Source organism: Cavia porcellus, unplaced genomic scaffold (genome assembly GCF_034190915.1).
Source record: "Cavia porcellus strain 051 isolate PalLab524CR breed Dunkin Hartley unplaced genomic scaffold, mCavPor4.1 scaffold_2, whole genome shotgun sequence".
Lineage (NCBI taxonomy): Eukaryota > Metazoa > Chordata > Mammalia > Rodentia > Caviidae > Cavia > Cavia porcellus.
This window is the reverse complement of record NW_026947485.1, coordinates 108,846,441-108,871,912: the sequence shown is the minus strand read 5'-3', so window position 1 is coordinate 108,871,912 and position 25,472 is coordinate 108,846,441. Positions and strand designations below refer to the sequence as shown.

Sequence of the window (25,472 nt, the reverse complement as noted above, 5' to 3'; positions counted from 1 at the left end):
TGTTTTGAGTACTTATTTGTAAGTATTATAACATTTTAATAATAGTATTTCAATATTTAATTCTCCATAAAATTTTTAAGTTTTATCTGGTTGTGTTGGTGTATACCTGTAATCCCAGCATTGAGATGCTGAGGCAGGAAGACAGCAGAGAGTTTGACACCAACTTGGGCTACATAGTAAGTTTGAGGTCAGCCTGAACTACATAATGAGACCCTGTTTCAAAACAAAAACAGCAAAATTAAGTTTCGTAGCCAGAGATCACAACTGACTCCTTGCATCACCTAGACAAAGAAGCCTATGTTATGGTTTGTGTCTAGGTGTCCCCCAAAAGCCTCATTCAGTCTTAGAGCTTTTTCAGAGATGATTGAATCCAGAGTGTTTTACACTGGGATTAAGGATGTATGACTGGTTTGGCATCACCCTCAGCCTGAAGGCCAAGATAGAGTATAAAGTGGGCAGAAAGATAATGTTAAGGTGGGTTGTTGATTTTGCTGTCTTCTGTCTACCAAGAACTGTTCTCTTCTGCAAAACCACGCTATCTGGGAACCAGCTGATTATGGACTGAAACCTTTACAAACTATGAGCTAAATAAGTCTTTCCTCCCTTAGCTTTGGGCATTGGGTATATTGTCTCAGCAATAAGAAAATTAACTAAAGCAGAACGTTTATGAAACATATGATTATATGCAAAACAAAGAGTGTTTATAAAGATACAAGTATCATAAAGTTAAGTGGTAGTTCAAAAAATTAAGTTGAATAACTAAAAACCTTAGCAATTTTGACTTCTCTCAGATTAACAGGGAAGTCTGTCAGTTGTGAAGGAAAGCACACTGGCCTAAGAATTCAGAGATCTGGGTGTTCATTTTGGTTCAGGCTTGTGTGTGTCATGTTTTCTGTCTTGCTTAGTTTCTTCATAGCTGAGAGAAGGCTATTGCTCCAGCCCAGTATTTCTGAATCCTGAATTTTTCAGTATCTGTACAATAACTTTGTTTTATTTGCTTAATAGAAAATAGAGTCCTAAAGGCTCTAAAATTTTCCCTGGGGAAGTTATACTCTTCCTCTTGAGCCGTTTAGCAAAACACTAAATGAATCTTTAATGGAGAATGATTCGGCAGTAGTTCCAGGGATCTGAATGTAACTTAATAAGAATTCCAGTGCCTCTAATGACTGGGATTTTACCTTCTTTATGCCTCCCCACTGAGCATAGTGCAGTGTGCACTTTATGTCTTTTGTGTAGTCTGTGCTTTCCTGCAGGGCCCTGTATGTGTTTGCCTGGCCAGATCTCCCCTCTGAGGGCTCTTTATGTTTGCACACTCAGCTTGTCCTGTGGACTTTTCTCACTAAACTCCCCTTTGAGTGCTGTATATTTTGGCACAGTCCAGTTCTCTAAGGGATTCTTTTCTCCATTAACACCTCTTCTCTTGTACTTATAGAAAAGTCTTTTCTGCCCTTGCCTTTAGCAAATAAGCCCACATTTTATTGTTCTTAACTGATCATGTATGTATTTCTATTTATTTTCCATATTTTCTACAATGAACACATATGAAATTTTACACATTTTAGTTTAAAAAATGTGAAGAGAACATCAGGTCACAGATAATGGAATAAGCGCATTTAAACTTTATTCTCTGCTTTGAAATTCGTTTGACAACAACAACAAAAAAGAAAATTAGCGAGAATAAATCCTATTATCAGTGAAATATGAAAAGAGCCACAGTGTCAAGCGCCATAATCACAAAGCATACGTAACAAGTGCTAGGCTTCTTGAGGTAGAATAAAAGCTCTTAAAAGAGTCACAGATTTGACAGTAAATTTTGTTAGTACTAAGAAATCTAGGGCCATAAGTGGACCACCAGAGAAAATGGGTAGTGTCCCCATAGAGATGTAGTTCCTCATTACAAAAAAAGAAACCATGCTGACCTCCCACTTTTGTTGTTTACCACATGCACTTCTAGGCAAGAAAGAATGGTGATGATAAAGAGAGGGATGAGCTCATCAAGTACCAACACAGGTGTGATTCTAAAGGAAATTGCTGGGAGCTGTGCTAACCTCAGGAATGCAGAGATCTAGGGCACAGGAAATATAAACTTGGTGGAAACAGGTATGAACAACAAATCCTAATAGAAATACTATACTGATTCCATATACATATTTGTTGAGAAAATAGATCTCTCCATTCAAGAATGAGTGCTAACCAGAATAGAAGAAATAAAACTGTTAGCAGGAAGCACTTGAGCTGCTAAGCTAAATCCCCAGCCTTATAAAACATTATTGAGAGGAACTAAGAAATCTAAACAAATGAAAAGGTTTACCATTGAAGACAATGTTGTAAAAACACCAATTTGCCATAACTTAAACTACAAATTCAGTGAAATTGCTGTCAAAAATTCTGCAGTTTTTTTCCCCCAGAAAACAGTGAACCGGTGCTAGAATTTATATGGCAATGCAAAATATCAAAAAGGATCCAAGGTAATTTTGAAGAAGGAAAACAAAGCTGGAAGAGACTTATACCACTAGATATGAAGAGCTGTTATACAACTATGGTAATTAAGACATTGAGTAAGAATAAACAAACAGAAAAATGAAACATAACCCAGAATTGAGAGGCAGATCCTCATATGTATAATAATCTGATTTATGACCAAGGCATCATTGCAGTACATAGGAGGATGTTGAGCCAGTTGAATGTTCATATGGAAAAATGTTTATTGACTCCTACCTCACACTATACAAAAATAATTCCAGATGTATTTCAGGTATAGATATAAGAGACAAAACAAGAACATCTTTGTGCCAGAGTTTTCAAATATTTCTTAAATAAGATAAAAGCAGTTTTAAAACAAAACCGATAAACTGGATGATATTAAACTTAACATTATGTTTTTTTTAAAAGATACCACTGAAGGATAGAAAAGGTAAGTGACTGGTGGAGAGGAAGAAAATATTCATAGCGTAAGTATTTGTCAAAAGATTCACATATAGTATAAATAAAGACAAGGGCAAATGAATTAATAGAAACATAGCCAAAAACATAATCAATACATCATAAAATGATTAGCCAATGGCAAATGAACATAGGAGAAGGTACTTGATTTTATTAGTCATTGGGCAAAATAAATCAAAGCACCACCACTACAAACCCATGAGAGGGCCTAAAATGCAAAAAAAGGAGTTGAGAAACTGGAACTTTCATGCACTATTGGTAGGAATGTAAATGTGTAAAAGCAATTTGGTGGTATCTGTTAAAGTTGAACATATACATATTCTATGATTTTACTACTTCATTCCTAGATGCATACTCAATATATTCTCATGTTTATTAAAAGACATCTAGTAGCTGTTTCTGGGCACACTAGGTGTAATTACTAAAACACTAAAATTCTAAATGTTCACAGCCAGTATAATGCATCTATAAATTGTAGTACAGTCACAAAGTTGACTGCTATGCAATTGTCAGAATGAGCAGTCCATGATTATACCTCAAAATAAGAATGTTTCACATAAACATAATTTAATGTTGACTGGAAAAGCCTAGATGCACAAAAAATTAAATACTTTATGATCCCAGCAGAGCTGCTGACCAGTTGATCAGCCTCATTGTAGACAAGGCCAATGCCCAGGGACAGAAGGTAAGCCCAGAGGGTCACCAGACAAAATGAGAAAGTATGGACATGGCCAGCAGTGCTAACCTCAAGAAAATCCCATATGTACTATTAACTATAAAAACAGTGTGGGGTTTACACTGAAAGAGACTCCTTCACGGTGGGTAGAATTGGAAAAGAAGCCAGTAGAATGCCTGCCGTATTACTAGAGAGTGTTTCACTGGGTGACACTTTGGGAAAGAGTTAATTATTTAAGACCGAGCCACAGAACAACTGTAGAACAATTCCACTTCATGGTTTACTGTGTTATCTTCTCACAATGACTGAGTGAGAGACAACCATGGGAGACAGCTGTGGAAAGGGTATGGGCTAGACATAGAACTCCTGAAAAGTTTATGTTCATGCCAGGAAGGACATAAGCTCTCCCTTCTGTATTGAGAAACCAGGCCTGACCAATGTGGCTGTCCAAGGAGCAGGATCTGAAAGGGCTGATATTATGTCCACTAGTCTACTTTTAATTCCTGGCATGTGGCCTACATCCAGAAGATAACAGTAGACTGATTACTTCCCTTTCCACCAACATGAGTAAGAATACTTCTTGCCTTGGACAGTTGCCACAATCTAGGGTATACAGATGGAGGACACACAGCAGAAGAGGGGACACCTCACAAACCCACAGGTGATAAAGGTGGAGAAATTGTGACTTGCTAGATTCCAACATAGCAGACACTAGGAAAAAAACACTCAGTCAAAATTATAGAAGATTTTTTTGGGAGGATTCAAATTTTTATATTTTTTCCTTCTTTTACCTTCATTGGTTTCTGGGGGTTTGGAGTATTTTCTCCTTTTCTGTCTTTTCTCCTTTTAACTCTTTTCCTTCTTTCTTATTTTTCTTTTTCTTGTTTATTCATTTCTGTTATTTTGATTTTATACTATTATTTCCTTTTATTCCTCAATAGGATCCTTTATCTGACTTTGTTCTCCACTGTCTCGTCTCCCATAATTAATTTTTCAAAATTTACTTTACTTATTTTCTGTTTCTCCACCCCTCTATCTTTGCTAAAATAACCATTAGGCATTACAAATGCAAATTAAAACAGCTATGAAAATTCATCTTACTCCTGAAAGAATGATTATTATCAAGAAATCAAATAGTAACAAATCCTGGCAAGGTTGCAAGGAAAAAGAAACACTTCTACACTGTAGGGAGGAATATAAAGTAAGATAACCATTATTGGAGTCCATATGGAGATTCCTCAGAACACTAAAACTAGAAATTCCCTTCAATCAAGTTACTCCTCTTTTAGGTATCTTCCTGAAATAGTTAAAGACATCACACTACAGTGATACATGAATATGTATGTTTATAGCAGCACAACCCCTAATAACCAAATCTTAGAAGCAGCTTATATGTCTATCAACAGAAGACTGGATAAAGAAAATATGATGTTTATACACAATGGGGTAGTACTTTGTCATAAAGAAGAATAAACTTGAATTGTTTGTAGGAAAATGGGTGTACTATCAGATCACAATATTAGGTGAAATAAATCAGACACACAAGTTTAAATATGACATGGTTTCTCTCAATGAGAAGCTCAAAATATAAACAAAGAATAAAGTAAAAATAAGTAATAGGAAACAGGGGAATAAAACTTTTACAAAAGGGAAAAGAACTAAGAAATGCAGGGGTAGGGAGAGGAGGGAAAGCAGATGAAAAAAGGAATTGTATGTGTTATATGCACACACCAACATCCCATGAAGAATGTAATCAGTATGTACTGCAAGCATGTACTAATAAAAAATAAAAATTATTTTAAAAATTTGAAGCTTTGTCCATGGTAGATTACCTCCAAGAGCCCTCTGGACCTGTGCAGAGGTCATGTCCTTAGATGGGGTCTGTAGCACTTTATATCAACTTTGCTTATTAATATTCTCTGTGTAGATCTTATGAACATTTGAGTTTGTGTTTCTAGGAACGAAAACAGTTCTTTCTACTGGTTCACTACTGGTTCATTAGCTCAAGTCTGAGTCCTTAGAATGGAGATCATTTTCTTCCCTGTGTACTTTCCTCTAACTCCTATTGTCCTCTATGACCAAACTCTACTTTCACTGTAACTGTACCTCAGTATACGCTCCGGGCATGTTGCCCTGAAGCCTTCTCTTCCTGCCTGTGCTGACACTCATCTGACTATGTCTGTCCTTACCCCACCCCAGTTCCTTTTTCTGCCCCACTTATCCACATCCCTATTCTATTAATCCTTCTGTCCACTGATTCAGCAAACATTTATCGAGGACCTATCATGTGCCAGACTCTGTATCAGGAGTCAGTGAATGAAGGATAATCTTTATTCCTGAAAGGCCTGTCCTCTGAGGGCAAGGAAAGACAACCTGGGAAAGTCATTTTACAGGGAAAACATTATAAGAATCTGGCACATCTGAGACAATTCTGTCTGAGAAGAGAGTGTAGGGCTTCTGCAGTGTTCTTGTGGAAGAGATGATTTGGGAGTTACATTCTGAAGTGTTAGCTATTTGGATTTGGATAAACTGAGAATAGCAATAATTATTCCACACAAAGACTGGACTCTGTTTCAATAATAGAAGGTACTTCAGTGTGGCTGGATAAAAAGGGGAACAGTGGAAAGTAAAGGTGAAAAATGAAGCTGGGGTCAGGACTTCATTAAATAAGTAGAGTTAACAATTGAGTACTGGAGGGATAAACAATCTGTGTTATCTATGCTCATTTCTCCATTCTCTTTAACCCCTGTTAAGCTTTGCTAACATTACTGCCAAATTTCATTCCCTAATGTTGATAATTTCCTCCAAGCAGCATAGCAGAGCCTGGGTTCCAGGAATATGGTCACCACCTACTGCTTTCTTCCCTGCTCATTTGCTGGTAAGCTAACATTCTTCTTAAAATGTGACCAGATAAGCTGCCTTCTCTCAACCAGATCATTGCAGTAAGCACTGGAGGAAGGGGTGAAGTCACACTGAGCTTGTCACTTGCCTAAGACACATCTCACAGATGGTCCTGTGCCCTGTCCTCCTAATCTCCTGTTGAAACCTGAGTATCTCAAGCTCAAAGCCCAAAGACTTCTGTTTTGTCATAGGCCCCTTTCTTCTTTCTCATAGATTTCTTTTCCACCGAGTATATTACCTTAGTCCACCAAGTGTACTTCACAGAGCATATTTTTCTTAGTCCACTAAGAGAGGATAATGCCTCCCTTAATGCAAACAACTTCACAGCTGACAGTCATTCACAATGTACAAAATATTTGATACTGTTCAAGTATTTGATTTTCACATGAATCCTTCAAAACAGTATGGAAAATCATTGATCAGGTCTTCTGACTTCAAATCCACTAGTTCATTCTTGTACATAATAGTAATATTTGATATATCACATATTTGTTATATGAACAATTAAATGATTCTATGTGATTTTCAATCTCTGTTAAGAATTAGTGTTTTATACTTTATTCTATTTCTCTTTTTCTTATTTGGATAATCTGATTTTATATGAAGCATGGTGTGGAACTTGTAATTTTAAGATAATCTTCCTTAACCTATCACATAACTAGTTCTGCTATTCTGGCCCTATAAAGTAATAGAGGCAGGATGATCTCAAGTTCAAAACCAGCTTGGGCAACCTAAAGACTTAACAAGGTGTTGTCTTAAAATAAAAAAAGTAAAAAGGATAAGGAAGCAGCTCAGTATAAAAGCCCTGAGTTCAATTCCCAGCACCACAAAACAAAACAAACAAAACAAGAAACTTTAAAAAAAATATACAGTAAAGTCTTGGATTGTAAGTAACTTGTTCTGTAGGTGTTCCGCAAAATGAGCAAATTAAAATTCTAATAAATTTTAACTTGATAAGTAAGTGATGTCTTGCAATATGTATAGGATGTAATGCTGAATGTTACATGATCACAACTGAGCTAGTACTTCTTCTTTCTACCCTCATCTCTTGCTCTCTTTCTCATTGTGGTATTGTGGTGATTGTTTTCCAACAGGAAGAGGTTATAGAAAAGTTCTCGTGGGCAGAGAAAGAGGAAAAAAAGACAGGAATCCCTCACTTCAAATGAGATTAGAGAAAGTTGGGCATGGTGAGGTATGCTCAATCCCGGCATAGAGGAGAGTGAGCCGGAGGAGTTAAGGCCAGCCTGAGCTACAAGTCAGTCATAGTGGGTCTTTGTCTGGGGGAGGGGCAGGGAGTAGAGGTTAGAGAGACGTATAAATGTGGGAAACAGTGCAAACTTTTGTAGAAAAGCATGGTGGAATAAGACTGCAAGTAATGAAGCTATTTAATAATAATGCAATGTCATATTTCTGCAAAATTCTCAAAAGGAGTCAAAAGCAAGTGTCTTTGGCTAGGTTTCTTTTTAAAGCTGAATGAAAAGGAAAAGATTCTATTGAGCCAATAGATAATAGATAGCAGTGACTCTGTTAGTGATAGTGAAAGTCATCCTCCACAATAACCCTCCTCTCTCTTGTCTCCCTCACAACAGCCACAAAGGTTTTCAAAGGTAAAGTAAGTTTATTTTTCTTATATTTTTGTATTATAGCATTGTAATCATTTTTGTATGAACTTTTTTGGGTTGTAAAGTGAATCATCTGAGTTTCTATTATATCTCATGGGGAAATTTGCTTTGATACAAGTGCTTTGGATTACAGACATGTTTCTGGTGAATTATATTTGTAAACCAAGGTTTTGCTGTGTACCCTTCAAAAGGCTACTGGTAGAGTTATCACATGACTCAGCAATTTAACTTTTAGATATATGCTTTAGAGAAATAATAACCTAGTTCTTACATAGACATGAATGTGAATGTTCCTACTAGCCAAAAAGTGGACACAACTCAAAATGTTCACCAACTCATGGATGAAAAAATAAAATGTGACCATATAATGTAATGGAATGTTATTCTTCAATAAAAATAAATGAAGTAAAATACATTACAACATGGACAAATGTAGAAAACATTAAGGTAAGTCAAATAAGTCATTAATAAAAGACCATACATTAAAAATTTAATTAATATGATTTGGCCAACAAGTATAGTATTGGTTTCCTGGGGCAGGGATAGTTGGAGATAGACAGGTTGTAAGTGCTAACAATTAAGAGCTTTCTTTCAGGTTGATGAAAATGTCCTGAAAATGAGTATGCAAATGTGAATATATCAATTTGCTAATTACATATTTTAAATAGGTGAGTTGTAGGTCATGTAAATTATACTTTATTTATAAGTAACATAACTTGCAAATAAAGCTGTGAGAAAAATTTAGAAACTAAAAAACTATATAAATAAATTACCCATTGTTCTGCTACAAAGAGATGACCACTGTGGACATCTTATTTATTTTTAAAATATACATAATTTCCTTACCAAAAAAAGTTAAAAACTGACAGAATGCAACATCCAAAAAACCAAAATTTACAACTATATTTGTACTTCTTTCCAACTGTACAAGTTGGATATGATACAAGGTACCAGACATTAAAGAAACCATCAAATAGGAACATCTAACATCAAAATTTAACTATACATAGTAGCCCGTCAGAAAGCTACAATCGGAATGCTTTTTAAAAAATATTTTCTTTATAAAAAATTTCTTCAGCTATACAAAAATCTATCCAGGTTTTGTATTAAAACTAATTTGAGCTGCACCTGAATTCACTTTGTTAGCAAAACAACTGCCTGAGAGCACACACACATGTCCATGTGTCATTACAGGATTGGCACTTACTCTTCACTTCATCCTTATCTGTATCTTACTCCTCTTCCCTCCCCCTCTTCTCCTCCTTCTCCTCCTCTTCTTCCTCCTCCTCCTCCTCCCCCTCCTTCTTTGCTTGATTGGTCTATCTGAACCCTTTCTTGTTTGTCCATTTTTGCCCTTGGCAAAGGATGCAGCAGTATCCTTTTCCTATTTCTCCTTTAGCTTAGCTAAAGTTTTTTCTATCTTTGTGGGTGTTTATTCTTTGACTGCTCAAAGCATAATTCACGCAATTATTCACCTACTTTCACATAGTAGTTCCAGTGGAGAGACCTGGGTGTTCACTTTTGATGTTTAGAGAATGTTCAGGTAAAACAGGAAGAAGGTAGAACACTGGATTATTTTTTTTTCTGATCACCTTTGAGAGAAACAAAAATTTGTTCCCCATCATAGTGAACTTTGTCACTTTTTTCTGTATCTTCAAACTTTTATGTATCCTTTGCAGAGATGGTCTTGCATTTCTCCAAATACTTCTTTGTTGAATTTGGCGAAATTGACAGAAAAGTAATGTTTTTTTCTAGTTCATTTCTTGGAAGGTCTGCACAAAGAACATGTACAGGGACATTTTGTCTCTTGGTGAGGTCTCTTTTACTCATGGTAACAGAGCTGTGCATCTCTGGTTTGAGTTTTTCCTCAGTCTGGCAGTTTGGCTAAATCTGACAGAGAAACTTTCTTCCTAGGATCTGGTGTGAATTCAACATTTTAACTGTGTAATATTTCCTTCTTATCCTCTTTCTGTACATCCACATGCACAGGCACATATGCAGATACACATACCTAAGTTGGGCCATTTTTACACACTTGTTTAGCTTCATATTAATCACAGATACTTTTCCAGAAATGCTAAAGGCAGGGCCCCTAGAGTCAGACAGGATTCCTAGGTGGGAATCCTGCTCCTGTTCTTGATTTACTATGAAGCCTGAGAAAACTTGAAACTTTTCAAAATGCCTCCTTTCTTTAACTGTAAAGCAGAACTATTGACACCTATCTTCCCTAGATACCATAAAGAGTAAATGCAAAATTTAATACATATTAGTTTCCTTGGTTTTGTTTTCCTCGATTGCAAGGAAAACTACTTCACTAGTAGCAGCTAAGATGGACTTAAAGTTAGTTTTGTTTTGTGTTCTCTCCACCATCATCATTTAAACTGCAGTGTTATCCTTTTTCCAGAAGTACGCTGCATAGTGGTTTAGAGCATATGCTCTATATTCAAACTGTATCTGCCATTAACATGAGTGAATTATGTATCCCTTTGTAACTCAGTTTTCTTATCTGTAAATATATTCAACAGTAGTTCTAAATCTACAGAATCTTTTCAGGATGGCCACGTTCATATAAGTAATAAAGAATCTAAGATATTGCTAACTATTGTTACAATTTGCTTTTTTAGTATTCTACATGTATATTTTTCTTTCAAATTTGTAATTGTTCAAGAATTTCTTAACTACAGTGTTTTTTTTTCTTACAATCTGAAGCAGAATTTTACTAGCTACAACTCACAATGATTGCTCATCTACATCCACCAGCCCACAGCATAAAGCAATTTTTGTTTGGCAAATTAAGTAGTTAAGAATGTTGTTTCCATTAATTTTACTACCTACGTACCTCCTGGAGGCAGGGCAAGGCAGTCTAGCTAAACCAAACCAAACAAAGCATTTTAGGGGTTTATAACTGAATGCTTCTTTGCAGTTGTTCTAAATCATCTTAGCCAGATGGGCATGTTTTAAATATTTCCAAGGAAAAAAATTTCACAGGCTTTCTCAGTAACCTGACTTAATGTTTCCAACCCTTACTGAAAGTTTCTCCAGAAAATTTAATGTTTGGTCAACTCTACAATTTATCATCTCAACTAGGACATTTAATAATTCACTGGAATAAACTGGGACAATACTGAGCAAACTGGAATTTAAATCACTCTGCTGTTATGATTATGGTCCGTATCGTCTTGCTTAGTATGCAGGAGAAAGGAACAAGTGGTCCCATTGTTTACAAAACAACTTTATACTCTTAAGCTTTTATATTTTCTGTCAACTTACGGAATGAGGGAAAAAGCAGCAGAAGCCCAACCAGGCAAAGGCTTGCAGTCAATTTTTTTTCTTTGTCCACTTTCCACTCAGTAATGATGATGATAATGATGATACTTGTGAAGCACTTAATATGTACCAGATGCACCTGGGAGTGCTTCACATGTGTGACTTCATTTAATTTTCACATAATCCATATCACCATCATCATCACCATCACCATCATCACATCCTTATTTTGTAGATTAAGAAATGACAGAGAGACAAGAAGTGGGGAGAAAGAGAGAGAGATAGAGATATGGACAGAGGAAGGAGGAAAGAGGAAAGAGTAGGAGAAGAAAGGGCAGGAAGAAGAAGAGAAAGTGGAGGAGGAAAAGGAGGAGATTGGGATCATCTGACCTAAGGCTATACAGCCAGAATCTGCCCTAAATTGAAGGCCAAAGACTGGGTCCTTAGTTAAGAAGCTCACCTCCAGACTTTCTCCAGTTCTGCAAGATTATGGTTGGACAAAACCTTTTGCTGTAGTCTCCTGCCTGACTGGACACTGCTTTATAATGAAAATAGAACGCCTTAAAATACATGAATGTACATTCTCTTCTTAAATCTTCACAACCATGTAAGGTGCTCAGTGGAAATTATTATTATTCCTATTTAATAAATGAAAAAATTGAGGATCAGAAAGAAAACTCAAGTTTTATAGAGAGAAATAAGCATAGCTAAGACTGCAACTCAGGGCTTGGCCCTGAATGTGCTTTTCATCAACTGGCAGTTATGTAAATCTGAGATCTTAGTGGATATTTCCATTTTAACTGAGATTGTCATGAAAAAGCTAAGCCTACTATGAGGTATGCTTTTTGAACAGGGGCATCTTGGCCACTATGGTCCATACATGAGAGGCAACTGGTGATGAAGAACTTCTCCAGTATCCTTCAGACCATGTGTCTTATATCACATCATTTCTCTATGAAGCCATACTAAAGACCTTGGTACAGATAAACAATCATACATTTTTTAGTTGGTGGGTCTTTGCTAGATTTACTCCAAGCCTTTGTTCAAAGGAAGTACAATATCAGGTCACCAGTGAGTGACCTGTCCACATAGCCAGAGAGGTTGTGAGGAAGAAGTGTGAATCAAGCTGCTACGGGAAAGCTTGCTCCTAAAGACACTGTGCTTCCAGCAGTGGGTTTGATGATCTGTTTCTTGTGGTGGGACACTGAAGAGTCTGAGTGAAAGGCTCTCCATGGAACAAGAGGTGATTTTAGAAGGAAGAGGAAAAATGGGGAAAATAGATAAAAAATATAGAAAGTCAAATTCAGCTTAATAAAAGATTTATTTTCTCTCATTACAATTATATTTCACTAGCTTTATCTGCTCAAGAAAGTAATGAGTTCTATATGTCTAAGAGTACACAAACAAGGGTAGATGGCTTGTTTCTACGGAGGAAATAAGTCATCTGCTGTGCATAAAAATCTCTCAGGGAGCAAGTGAAATGCGGACTACAAAGTCATATCCCAGAAATTATGATCTCCAGGAATCTGCATTTCTTAAAAGCTTCCTTGCTGATTCTAATGCAAGTAGCCCAAGCAATACTGCTGGAAATGGATTCCTGTGGAGTGTGAGACAGGATGAGGTGCAAGGCAGGGGTGAGGGATAGGGAGAAGGCTCATATGCATCCCTTCTGAGCTGAACCATATGGTTGGGTGAACTTTACTCTTTAAGTTTTTCTAATATTAATCTTCTTTTTGGATGTTTATACCTTGGTTTCCTGACAGAGAATACTTGAGTGACATATGAGGTGAGAGATCTGGGGTGTAATAATACCATGTCATGGAAACACTCATAAAGCCATGACCCCATGGCATATGAATTCTACGTGGGGTTTGCACAGGTATTAAATGTTCTGTGGTTGGCTTTTGGAAGTCTGCTCTATCCTGACACCAGGATTTCTAAGCTGGCCTGGAGGGAAGCAGGCCTGCAGCTTCCTGGTGTTTGGAGCAGATGGGGAAAGAGTCTGAAATATTCCTTGTCATCACCTGCAGCTGACAGACCACAGGCAGAGGAGGCAATGGGGGAAGTCAGACCAGTTGATTTGGGAGAAATCACAAAGGTGATGTGTTATGAATGTTTCCTTCTTTGGGTTCCTCTCCAAATGGTGTGTGTGTGTGTGTGTGTGTGTGTGTGTGTGTGTGTACACCAAACTGGGCAGCACTTGTTTCTGGCTGGAAGTGGTAATAAATCAGGGCTTACAAAACCATCACTAGCCACCTCCTGTAGGTCCAGTCAAAGGAACAGGCCTTTGAGAGCACAGCTGAGTCGGAACCCCAGTACTACAATCCCACCTCCTGGGATGAAAATCACACATCTGGGATCAAGCAGGCCAGATGTGGAAAGGGATAACACTGAAAACACACTGCTGGAAGATTACATAGCTCTCAAAAACATCAGTGTAAGGTTCAAAGGTTTTTTTTTTTAATTTATAATTTTAGTTATCACAGTAGTTTTATTTTCTGGGTAGTCAACTAATCCTTGTATCCTGATTTTCTGTTCTAGAGTGTCAGAGGATACAGAAGGATTGACCTGTTTTGAAGAAGCCATGTTCATTTCACTGGGGCAGTGACAGTAAAGATCCAGAAGAAAAGTAATTCCTGGTTGAAATCAGTTCTGGCACTTGTAAGTATATGATCCTGATCAACTTATTTTAATTTCTCTGAACTTAAGTTTTTAATCTAGAAAAATGGGGTATAACCTATCTACTTCAGTGATCTAGTATAGGGATTCGATGAAATACCACAGAGAAAGGTCCTAGATCCTAGATCAAGGCCGGCCCAAAGTAAGAACTGGTACAGAAAAGGGAAGATGAGTTCTGTTCAGTTGGTGGCAAAGGGCTTCTTGTTATCTGAGCAATGCTGGTTGGCTTCTCTTTTTCTTTGAGCCCCTGCACTCCTTCCTCTCCCTTGAGGTCTCTGATACATCCTCCCTTTCTGTGCTCCAGGTCATTTCTCTGACCCCCTCCCCACTCATAGCCTACACTGAGATGTTTTTCCTTAATGAGAACCATTCAAGGTTTATATCCAGCTAAGAAAGGCAGGTTTATATCCTGCCTTGCAGGCAGAGCATCAACACTCATTGCATTTGTGAGTTTTAAATTAAAAATTGGTCAGTCTAATGATTGTGGGGTTTCTTTCGGGGGTAAGAAAGTATCCACAACTATATAGCCTTGATAGTTGCAGAGATCTATGAGTATACTAAAGCCTACTAAATTATATACCTTAAAAGGGTGAATTTTGTGCAATATGAGTTATACCATAATAAAGCTATTATAAAAATAGGTCAGACTAGTTAGCTTTCCATTCTTCTGCTCTTATCCAGTTTTAATTAAAATTTAAATTATAATTTAATTTTAAATTCAAATTATAAATACAATTATAAAGGGCCATGACACACCATGCACCAGTTTTCACCATTTTAATCTAAGATTAAATACCACCATTGTCTCTCCAAATTCATAGTCATTTTCATTCTCTGTCTCTACTCTCTCTCTTTCTCTCTCTGTCTCCAGCTCTTCCTCTAGCACTATTACTGTGCCTGTCAAAATTTAACTCATCTTTCTAAATCTGACCCATGCAAGCTTTACTGTTTTCCATTCTCTATCCACTTATCAAACCTGCGCTAAGTATGTCCCACAAGGGACCATGATCTAAGGTGTAGAGAAGAGAGAGTGAAGGAAGAATGTAGAAAATACCATTCTTAGGGGTTGTTTCATCTGAAAGACATTCAACCCCTTCAGGACAACTCCCTAGTCTCCATCTCAACTAGGAGAGATGTCCAAGCAACTTTCCAGTCTTTTGGATCCTCCTACTCCAGTGGTTCTCAAATGACTGCCACAAAAGAAGCCTGCTTATACACCATTTCCATTTACTTCATTATCCTAACTAGAAACCCAGCTTGATTCTATAGAGTCCACTGAAGTGTTAAGAACTAGCTATCCTTCCAGCATCTCCTTATACCATGCTTACTGTACTTCAAACAAGATGTCCACAGGTTTCTGCAAAGCTTCCTTCTGGCACGTGGAATCCTTATCCCAAGATGCTCTTTTCTTGTCTCTTCCTAAAGCTAGATCTAAACATTTCTTCTCCTGGAAGGAAGACTTTCCCTAAAGAACCTTATTCTGCTTTCTGTGTTCAGCTTATGTTCATGATTTTACTCTTCCTGGTACTGTCTGTATGGCATGGACTCTATTGCCTTTTATGGCTACACAGTAAGTTGTGTACCCAACAGGTAATCAAAGAAGACTTTCTTTTTTTTTTTTTTTAAATAATGAAGTGATAATGAATTAGGTCTGCATTGCTTATGTCCATGCTAGGTATTATGAGGACCTTCTTTCCTTCCTCCTCTTTTCTCTACCTTCCTTCCCTAATCTTTGCCTCCTTTCTCCTTTGCTTGACTTGGTCATTAAAATGTGAAAGTCAGCAGGTAGCAGTGATTTAGCAGTGCAACACAGTGCTTTGTCTGCTCAGCCCCAACTCACTAAAGCCGATCTACCCATATAGTTACCACAGAGCAACCTTATTGTTCAGTGTGATCCTGGCCAGTGCCTCCGATAGGTCACCTGGAGTCTCTTCCTTAAAACTACCTGTGTCTTCCGACTCTGTATTCAAAGATTGAAATGATCTATCCTAATTTTAAAAAGTGCTATTCCTTTTAAAATTCTGTTTTCAACTACATAGTGTTAATTATTATATATTTAAAGTTTTTAGTACTGTGCTGTTTAAAAATCTCAAGCATATAAATCTAATGACATATGCTTGTTGTGTTCTTACTAAAGGCAGTGAGACTGTACAACTTTCTTTTAAAAATAGAATTCAGACAAATAAAGGCATTAAGCTAACCTAGTGGAATGGAAGATTTATTGTTTAAACTCTGAAAAGTCAGGAAATTCCACAGTGGGATTCCAAGAGAGATATTTCTAGAAATGAACATAGAAATACCTAATGTATGTCAATGTTTGCTTCATTTCCTGCCTGGTACAATAATCCTATGGATTAAGCAAAGGGATCACATTGTACAGACTGTAATTCTGCTCTTTCAAAAAGGAGATCAATAGTTAGTGGATGATAGTTGACTAAGTGACAAAGGAGTCAAATAACTTTACATTTTACATAACTTTACATAAACATTTGAGGTAACTAGCCAATAAAAGCATATTGTCTCTCTTATGAAAGGAAAAAGTGAAGGACAGAAAAATGAACTGACTTGAGTGTTCAAAATGCTCGCAGAAGACTCAAGTCATTTCTTACTCCAAAGATTGACTCTAATTTTGAAAGGTTAGCAATAAATTGCTGACTTAGTTCATGAGATTAAGAAATTGTGAGTAGAAGAAGAGGCATTGAAAGATGACTCTAAAACAAAGTTACATAAAAATCTCATACAAAGTAATTGTAAGGCAAGTGAGAGTCTATAGGCCTAGCCTGGTGATGGCAAACCTTTGGAGCTCTTAGTAACAACAAATACTCACTGAAGCACATGTGCTACAGGTTTGCCACTGGCCTAGCCTGATTCATTTCAGGCACTGGCAGAATTAAGTTTGTTTTCATAACTGTGTCACTTAGCTACTGTGCTCTCCATCTACTCTGTGATAAAAAGTCCTTGGAATTCTATAAGCCAATTCAGAGCAAAAGGTTTCACATATTCCTTTCTTTTTTAATTTGTACTTATTTTAAACAACACAGCTTTCTATACATAGTATCTTCTTTTCATTAAGGTGAGATGCTTGGTTGATGATTCATATTTTCTCTAGAAATGGTACCTGCATATTCCAGAGGTCAATTTAATTTCTTTCTATGAACACATAATTATATATCAGTGTGCATCCTTCTGCTTTGACCACTTGCTCTAAATTTTCTTTTCCTGATCTGATCCACACATGCTAATGTGCATTGGGATGACTGGCTTGAGTTCTTCCTCTGAAGGTATTTTTTTTTTGTTTGTTTGTTTTTTTGTATTTTTCTTTTTTATCAGTACCGGGGATTGAACTCACGACTGTCTGCTTGCAAGGCAGGCCCTTATGCCACTGAACTAAATCCCCAGCCCCCCTCCGAAGGTATTTTATGAACTTTTGTACCTGTCATTCACATTCTGCCTAGTGCATCCTCTCCATCTCTTCACTTTTCTGCTTTCTAAAGAGTGAACTCACTTTCGGAGACTAATGCTGTATGAGCAGTCTTCATGCTGATTCTAGGGATTTTAATTTCCTAACATTTCCCTTTAGACCCTTCCTAACATCCTCTTTTCAAAATGAAAATCCTTTCTTGGAGTTAGTCAGAGGTTTTATAAGGCCTCCTGTGTGAACTCCCTTGACAGGTCTCACATGCTTCAGGTGGTACATGCTCAGGCAAACGCTGCATAGACAGTAAAGCAGAGGGTTCTAAGAATATTTCTGCCAACATATAGAAGGGCTCAGTGGTGTGCTGAGCAGCTGTGGGGTGTGGTACATGAGACAAGGATAAATGGATTAGGAGATCTCTGAGATCCTTAGTATGACATTCTAGGGAAAAGCACAGAAGGCAGCATGGTACTGTATAGGATATAGCTAAAGAGGCACTAGCTTTGAGACAACAGATGGGCGTAACCTTGGGCCAGTTACTTACCCTTATGTTCCTCAATCATAGCAAGATGATAACTCACAGGCATTACTGTGAGAATTCACTAGTGCAGTGGTACATATTAGACTTTCAATAAATGTCATTTCATTATTTGTTGTTACTATTATTTTAAAATGTAATAGCAGCACTTACTGTTAAGACTCTTAAGTCAGCTACATGAACTCTAGAAATAATTTCTTTCTTTTATTTTGATTCTGATATGTGCAGCCATTTATTTCCCCTTGTGAGGGTGTGCCATTCTTGGAGGTTCAGCAATACCAGGTCAATTCATCCATAGTTTATGGATCTCCATTTTCTGCAGGGAATCACCCTACTCTTGTAAATGGTAGATCTTAGGCAGAAGACAGCTGAACTGGAGTGTTGAGAAAAACAGAAATAGGTAAAAATTCACTGATTGCAACAGATGCTCAAATAAGTAGTCACTTGTCTGAAGGCAAACAGTGAATCTGTAGTAGTAGCAATCATAATGATGGTAAATATTTAATATTTACCAAATGTATATTATGTGCCAAGCACTGTAACAAGTGTTTTATATTATTTCAATTAATCCTCAAAATAGCCTTATACTATAGATCCTATCATTACTCCTATTTTATGAATACAGAAATACAAGCTGAGAGAGATGAGAAAGTTGCTTGAAGTCACACTGCTAGTGCAAGAATGGAATGAGATCTTCTGTCCTCTGCTTCCAGTCTAATATTTCTCTAATAATAGCATAACGTTATACAATTCATGATTTTCTTCCTCTCAGTCCTTGAGTACTGAAAGCCTTAGTTCATCATAGCTTCCAATTGGAGAACATACTGCTTAATCTTTTCTTGTCATTCATCTGATAAAGATAAGAGGTAATATTTGTAAGTAATTACCTTTTGGAATTTCACCCAGTTAGAATTTTCATATGCTAACACATAATTCAGGTGTTTACTTTTGGTATTTAGATGAAAATTAAAATTGATTCTTAAACTTCCAAGAGGAATGAAACCCCTGCTTAACACCCTACTGGAGCAAATATATTTAAAGATTAAAAAGTGATCAGTTTATGATACCACAGATAAAAGCTAAAGTACGTTAAAATAACCAAAAGTGTCATGGAAGAGCACAAATCATCAGGGAAACACTAAAAATTCTGCTATATGAGAAAGTGGATTATTTTTACAATAGGGAGTAGTGAGGCTAGAGGGAGGGAAAGGACTAAGTCTTTGAAGGCCCCTCAGCCACAGAATGAAATCAACTGAAGACCACAGAAATATAAAAAGCAACTCAATTTGGTTTATAATATACATTTTTTGAGAAGCAGAAAATGATGGGCTCATCTGCTTCTTCAATTACTAACAGGAAACATGAAACTATTCAATAAATGAATGCACCAAACACTGTAATAAAAATTACTTCAGGCCCAAGTTACAGTCACTGAAAGGGGAAAAGGAGAAGTGAGGAGGGAGGGAGGGTAGGAGAGAAGAGCGGAAGCTCAGCAGGGTCCCCACGCCTCTCCATCTGTCACTGTCAGACTCTATCCTGTTTCTGCCTCTGTGCAGCTTAAATTTTTTCCAGTACCTTTTGTTTCAACTTTTCTTCTCCTCCCCATAACCTCTCCCCAGTACAGCATTCGGCTGTATTCCCAGCCCTTTTCTATTTTTATTTTGAGACAAGTTCTCACTTAATCACTAAATTGCTCATACTGAGCTCAAAAGTTTGATCTTCCTGCCTCAGGCTCCAAGAGTGCTGGATAGCAGGTAGGTATACGCCACCACATCTGGCTCATACTAACTTCCTCCTAAGACAAAGCCAAATTTATTAGTTACTGTTGAAAAAAAAAAAAAAAACAACCTTTACAAAGTTTTAGCAACACAAGGGCAAGGGCAAGCTTTTATGGAGGCATTTTGAGAGTGTTATATATAGTGGGTCATTTAATGTGGGGACATGCTCAGGACTGAGTAAATATGATGATATAGTAGTTCAGGACACAACAGCTAGAATTCTGAGGTAAAGCTTTCAAGGAGCCTCAGAGAATCAGCAACCAATATTGTCTATTGAAAACCTGAGCAACCTTATATGCACATAAATGAAGTTTCAGGAAGTTTCTGAAACAATAAGATCCCAAATTGTGTCTTCCTGGGTGAGAGCTTCCAGAAGTAGTAAAATGTTGATAAAGACAAGGAAGTGATAAAAACTAGTAAACCATTTGTATGTTGATTTTTTTCTACTCTCAGAAAATTATTATAGCTAATTGTGTGGGGTTGCTGACAAAAGAATTAAAGGTTTGGGCCTGGGGATTTATCTCAATGGCATAAGCACCTGCCTTGCAAGCACTCAGTAGTGAGTTCAATCCCCAATACTAACAAGAAAAAAGAAAAAAAAAAAAGAAATAAAGGTTTAACTGTGTTGATTTTGAATTTCAGAGATGAAGAGAAGAAAGCAAGAATATAATTTTATCATATTGGGAGAAAAAAGAGGAAACAGAAAGTGAACACTGTTAAGAGCTAACTCCTCATTTTTCATATCAGAAAATCGGGACTTATTTCTAAATGTAGTAATCAAGCAATAGCAATACGTTTGGGAAGAGAGGAAACATTCTTCATTATAAGCCTTTTCATATTTTTTTTAGCCATGTGAATGTATTACTTTGACAAATGAATGAAAAAAAAACCAATAAAGAAGAAAGAGCTGATAAGCAATCGAAAAGTCAGTAGAAAGTCCATAGAGAGTAAGAGATATGACTCAAGAGAGTGTTTTTTTTCTGATCCTGCCAGTGTTTGCAGAGATGTGGGGGGCAGAGGGGAGAGGTTAATGTGATGGTAATTCTGAATTACTACTGAACAACTGTGGTAGTTCAACCGAAATCCCATTGAAACCTCTTTTTCTTTACTACCTGAGAAACAGTGGTGTACTGAGCCCTGATCCTCATGCTGGGGTCTCTTTGGTATTGACATTAAAATTTAAATCCTAAATTAGGCCTGGCTCTGATTTTCTTTCTTTCTTTCTTCTTTTTTTCTTTAAGGTCTCTGAATGCTAATTTTCTTTTACATCATAGGATTAAGAAATCTTTAGGAATCCTTTGGTCACCTGCTTATTAGAAAAGCTTTTATCCTTGGTGATTATCTGCCGTACTATTTAATCTTTGTTTCTGTCTTTGCCATTTCTTGTTGCAAACAGGGAAAGTTTACAGTTGAAGACCTAACTGAAGATATAGTTCCTCAATTGGCACTGAGGACAAAGAATTTCTGAAAGTTTCGTCTTAACCAACATTCTTTGGACAAAGTACCTAAGCTTGATTAGAATTAGATTAGAACTTGATTACTCTCTTTACACTTTCTGTCCCACAGGAACTGCAGGTCACTGAGTTTTCCACTGGAGACCGTCTAGCCATCTGGAGGGGAATGCAAGTCATGAGGTGCACAGTGATACCTAAAACCAACTATTTTCATGCTCTCATGGGTTTGTCTCAATCTAAATCCAATAGTTTGACCTTTCTGCCCCACCCTCATTCTTCACACATATACTAAAGAAATTTCAAATGCATGCCCTTACTTTCTGAATGGCATAATTGCACCAAGGATAATTTCGAATGACAGAATTATTTCTTTTGAGAACCACCTAACAATGAAAAATAGCAGTATCAAATAACCTGCAGTTTTTTATTGGTAAAAGAAAAAGGTCCAAAGCAACTTCAGATTCTGAAATTGTTTAAGAGATTGGCCAAGAAACAGGGAAAACTGTGAAACACTTACAGCTGTCTGTCACTCAGATGGTGCCTCCTCATCCTCACACGAATGACCTTCATATTCTGCTCCTTCTCCTTGTAACCTGTGCTCTTCCACTACTCTCTATTTCTGTTTTCTCTTTCAGACCTATTTTTTTCTCCTAGTTGGAACTCTAAGAACTCAATTACTTCTAAATGTTAAACTACTTTTAGAAAAAGAAAAACAACAACAAAAACAACCTCCCCAAAACAAAACAACAAGCTAGAAAACCTCCTTTAAATTCTTGATCTTATTCAGAGCTGAGAGCCATTAAAAAGATTTTCCAAAGTCTAGACTAGATGAATTTAAAGTAGTTTTAATTATGTGTATTGTGGAGCTCCCAAATCTGTACCCAAGTTCTGGGAATCTCATATACAAGAAAAAATGGACGGAGAAGGTAGAATGAGAAGATGTTAAGGGCGATTTAAAAGACTCAGAGTTATGTCAGAAGCTCTGATCCAGTCATAAAATAAAGGGTGAGTGCATCTGAGACTTCAAAGATTAAGTCTTTAATGCTTTTTGACAGCATTCAGGACTAGATCGTGAGGCAGAGGTGACTCCAGTTCTCTCCTTACTTTTTGTGAATGGCTTTAAAATACAAACGGGAGTCTTATTAAATGACAAGCACAATCTAGAATGATAAAGTTTTATTGCAAGACCTCCAACATCTCACTGGATGTTAAAAAAAAGTCTTAGAATGAAAACAATAAAAATTGGATGTGTAGTGATTTCTGATGCTGTGCTAATCTGTATGTTGGACTTTTGCCTCACTGATGACATCCGACTACACTTGTAAGAGGAGGCCATTGTTGTTTCATCTTTTCCTCTATCCCTCCTTCCACCTTCTACTTCACAGCTCCATTTTACTTTTATATTTTCTCAAGGCTTGTAATATTTACAATCTATTCTGTAATGTTATGTTTCTACTTTGGAACCAGAATCCCCTAAAACTGTAAATCCAGTTAAATCTCTCCTTTTAATTGTGGGTGTTGGGTACTGTGTCTCAGCAATAGGAAAGCTTACTTATACATGGTCCTTTGGAAACAGTAAGAGTAAGCATATATCTAAGATTTTGGCTGACGAGGTGTTTTTTGATTTAAGTCCAGGTGAGTGCAGCTGTGAGTGGATCTCCTTTCCTCAACTTTCTCATTTTCTGTGGTTGAGAATTTCCAGGAATGAGAAGGAAGGCCTAGAGAATAGATCTTATTTTATTTATTTATTTAGGTCTTTTTTCATTTTTATCGGTACCAGGGATCGAACTCACGACTGCCTGCTTGCAAGGCAGGCGCTTATGCCGCTGAACTAAATCCCCAGCCTAAAGAGAATAGATCTTATGATGCTTTCTCCTATGGACTAAGACAGTCTCTCACCCTGAACAACTTTTTGAAGAAATAAGCATTGTGCAGGGTACTGACTTTCCTAACATTGTTTTCTAGTGCCTAATCAACCAGAGTTAACTGTGGCCTATGATAATCAATTAAGCCTTAAAGATGAAGACGGGGAAAAATTATACAATAATAGTTACTTAGAATCCTTACATATAGAGCAGATAAAAAGATTTTTTAGATAGGCGTTCCAATTTGTTTGAACTTTAAGTCTGGGAACCTGTTCTACTGAAATCAGGTAATGACTCATAAGCTGACAATGACTCAGAAATTTTCTGTTACTTAGTGTGTATATAAAGTGGTCAGTAAACACTGAATACAATGGAGGACAATGGAGGTCAGAAATGATTTATCGATATTTGTAATCTATTACTTTAGAAGAAAAATTGAATGAAGGAAGATGAAATATGGAAGGAAAAAAGGCGAAAAAGAGAGGGCAGGCAGGCAAGAGGCAAGGATCAAGGATGAGATGGATGGATTGCTGGGATATTTTAGTTCTGAGACAACGTAGATCTATAATATACAAGATGTGATAAAAATATGATGAATGTGTGAATTTAAAAAATTATTATAGTAATAGATACATTGCCATTATTACCTCTCAAAGTACTAAAAATATTCCCTCTCACTGTGCTCATCCTTATTCCATTGTTCTTGGATGTGTGTCTCTTACTGTAGTAACTGTTTTAAAAAATGTAAACCTTCATGATAGATTTTGATCACTCCTTATATGAACAAGACATAGAAGTCTTTAGAATTCTTACTGACTCACAATATAGGGTTGATTGAACCTATTTTCTTTCTGTGCTTCTCCTAAATTTCATTTTTGTTGACAGTTTAAATCCACACAGTTATCACAAGCTGCAGTTTCAAATGTTTTTATAGAATGATATTGCTAAAATTATTTGCTTTTTATTATTTCCATTAAAGACTATTGACCTTTTATATTAAAATGTTTTGAACATTTAAAAATAAAGCTTGTGATCAAGGTATTGTGGTGTGTGTCTGTGATTCTAGATAACATGTGAGTTTGAGGTAGGAGGATTGTTTGAGCCTGGGAGTTTGAGAGCAACCTGAGTAACACAGTATGATATTGTCTCAAAAAAAAAAAAAAAAAGAAAGAAAGAAAGAAAATTGTGGTGGGTGTCCCAAAAGTTCAGTATATGACTATAAGTAGTTTGTAAATGTTAATCTTTTTAATAAACAAAAGTAATTTTTACCTTGAATAATCTATTTTAACTTATTACAACTTAGGGTGGACATTAGATCTTCACTAAGCCTAGAGATTTAAAAAATTAATCTTTTAATTCCAGGGCTAGGATCATAAAACTGACTAATATAAAATTTAGATTCAATTAATATACTTTTAAAATTTATGTTAAAGTATTTGAGAGACAGTAACTATAGCTGCTAGACTATATTGGTCACTATGGATTCAGTAAATTTACACAAATTTAGGCAAAAGCTTAAGATCAATGATGTCTTACATAAAGAGTGGTGGGAGCAGTGCACCCTAGGTACAGGCATTGAAGGGGATACAGTGACTATTGAGATTCCTAAGCAATAATAAAACTCAGTAAAATTGTCTGCTTTTTATTATCACCATGTGCCAACAACTCTAAACATTACTAGTGATAAAATACTCCTCCCTGAAAAAGTCTTTTGTTGGTCTAATTTCTAAACCACCCCTGTGGTTCCTGTTGAGTTTTAATAATATATGTGTAAGCTTCAAATTAGCACATCTAAATTTTTTTCCTTTAGTAAACATTTTTTCTACATAGAAGTTAATTCCAGCAACTCTCAATTACTCAGTTGTCCCTTGCACACATGTTCCTTGTGAAAATAAGTCAGTAACAGTGTGTGCTGCTTTGCACAGTGCAAACTGTCTTCTACCCAAGACTTCACAACTTCACATCTTCAACCCATATGAAACTATATATTTCTGCATGTAAGCAGAGGGTTCTCAATAAACAATGACTGCGTGGTTGTCTCAAAGAAAGTACCACTGCACTTACTGCAGGAGTAGAATTAATTCCCTCATATTACCACCTGAAAATTTTGTGTTGAAAACATGATCGGTAGAATAGAATACAGCTGTGACATATACTAAACTATTTTACTGAATTTGAGTAATACATTTAAATAGGAATGCATATGCTCCTTTAAATTCCCAATTGTTTTAATATTGTAAGAGTAATCAAGAAAATGTTATTATTGGTTATCATTACAAATAATTTTCCTATATTGAGGAAAGGGTATTAAAGAATGATTACCCCCTGGATGTC

The 25,472-nt window shown here is 36.5% G+C and overlaps 1 protein-coding gene and 1 long non-coding RNA gene across 3 annotated transcripts in view; one reads left to right on the top strand and one right to left on the bottom strand.

Annotated features, from left to right (window-relative positions):
• The window catches only part of Hpse2 (heparanase 2 (inactive)), a 924,256-nt gene that overhangs the window by 79,896 nt on the left and 818,888 nt on the right, over window positions 1-25,472 (bottom strand). The gene's annotated exons all lie outside the window — the stretch shown is intronic.
• On the top strand, window positions 1,708-24,153 carry LOC134475251 (uncharacterized). The gene is made up of 4 exons (XR_010046301.1): window positions 1,708-6,497; window positions 8,110-8,127; window positions 13,951-14,070; window positions 21,386-24,153. It is a non-coding gene; the product is annotated as an uncharacterized LOC134475251 (long non-coding RNA).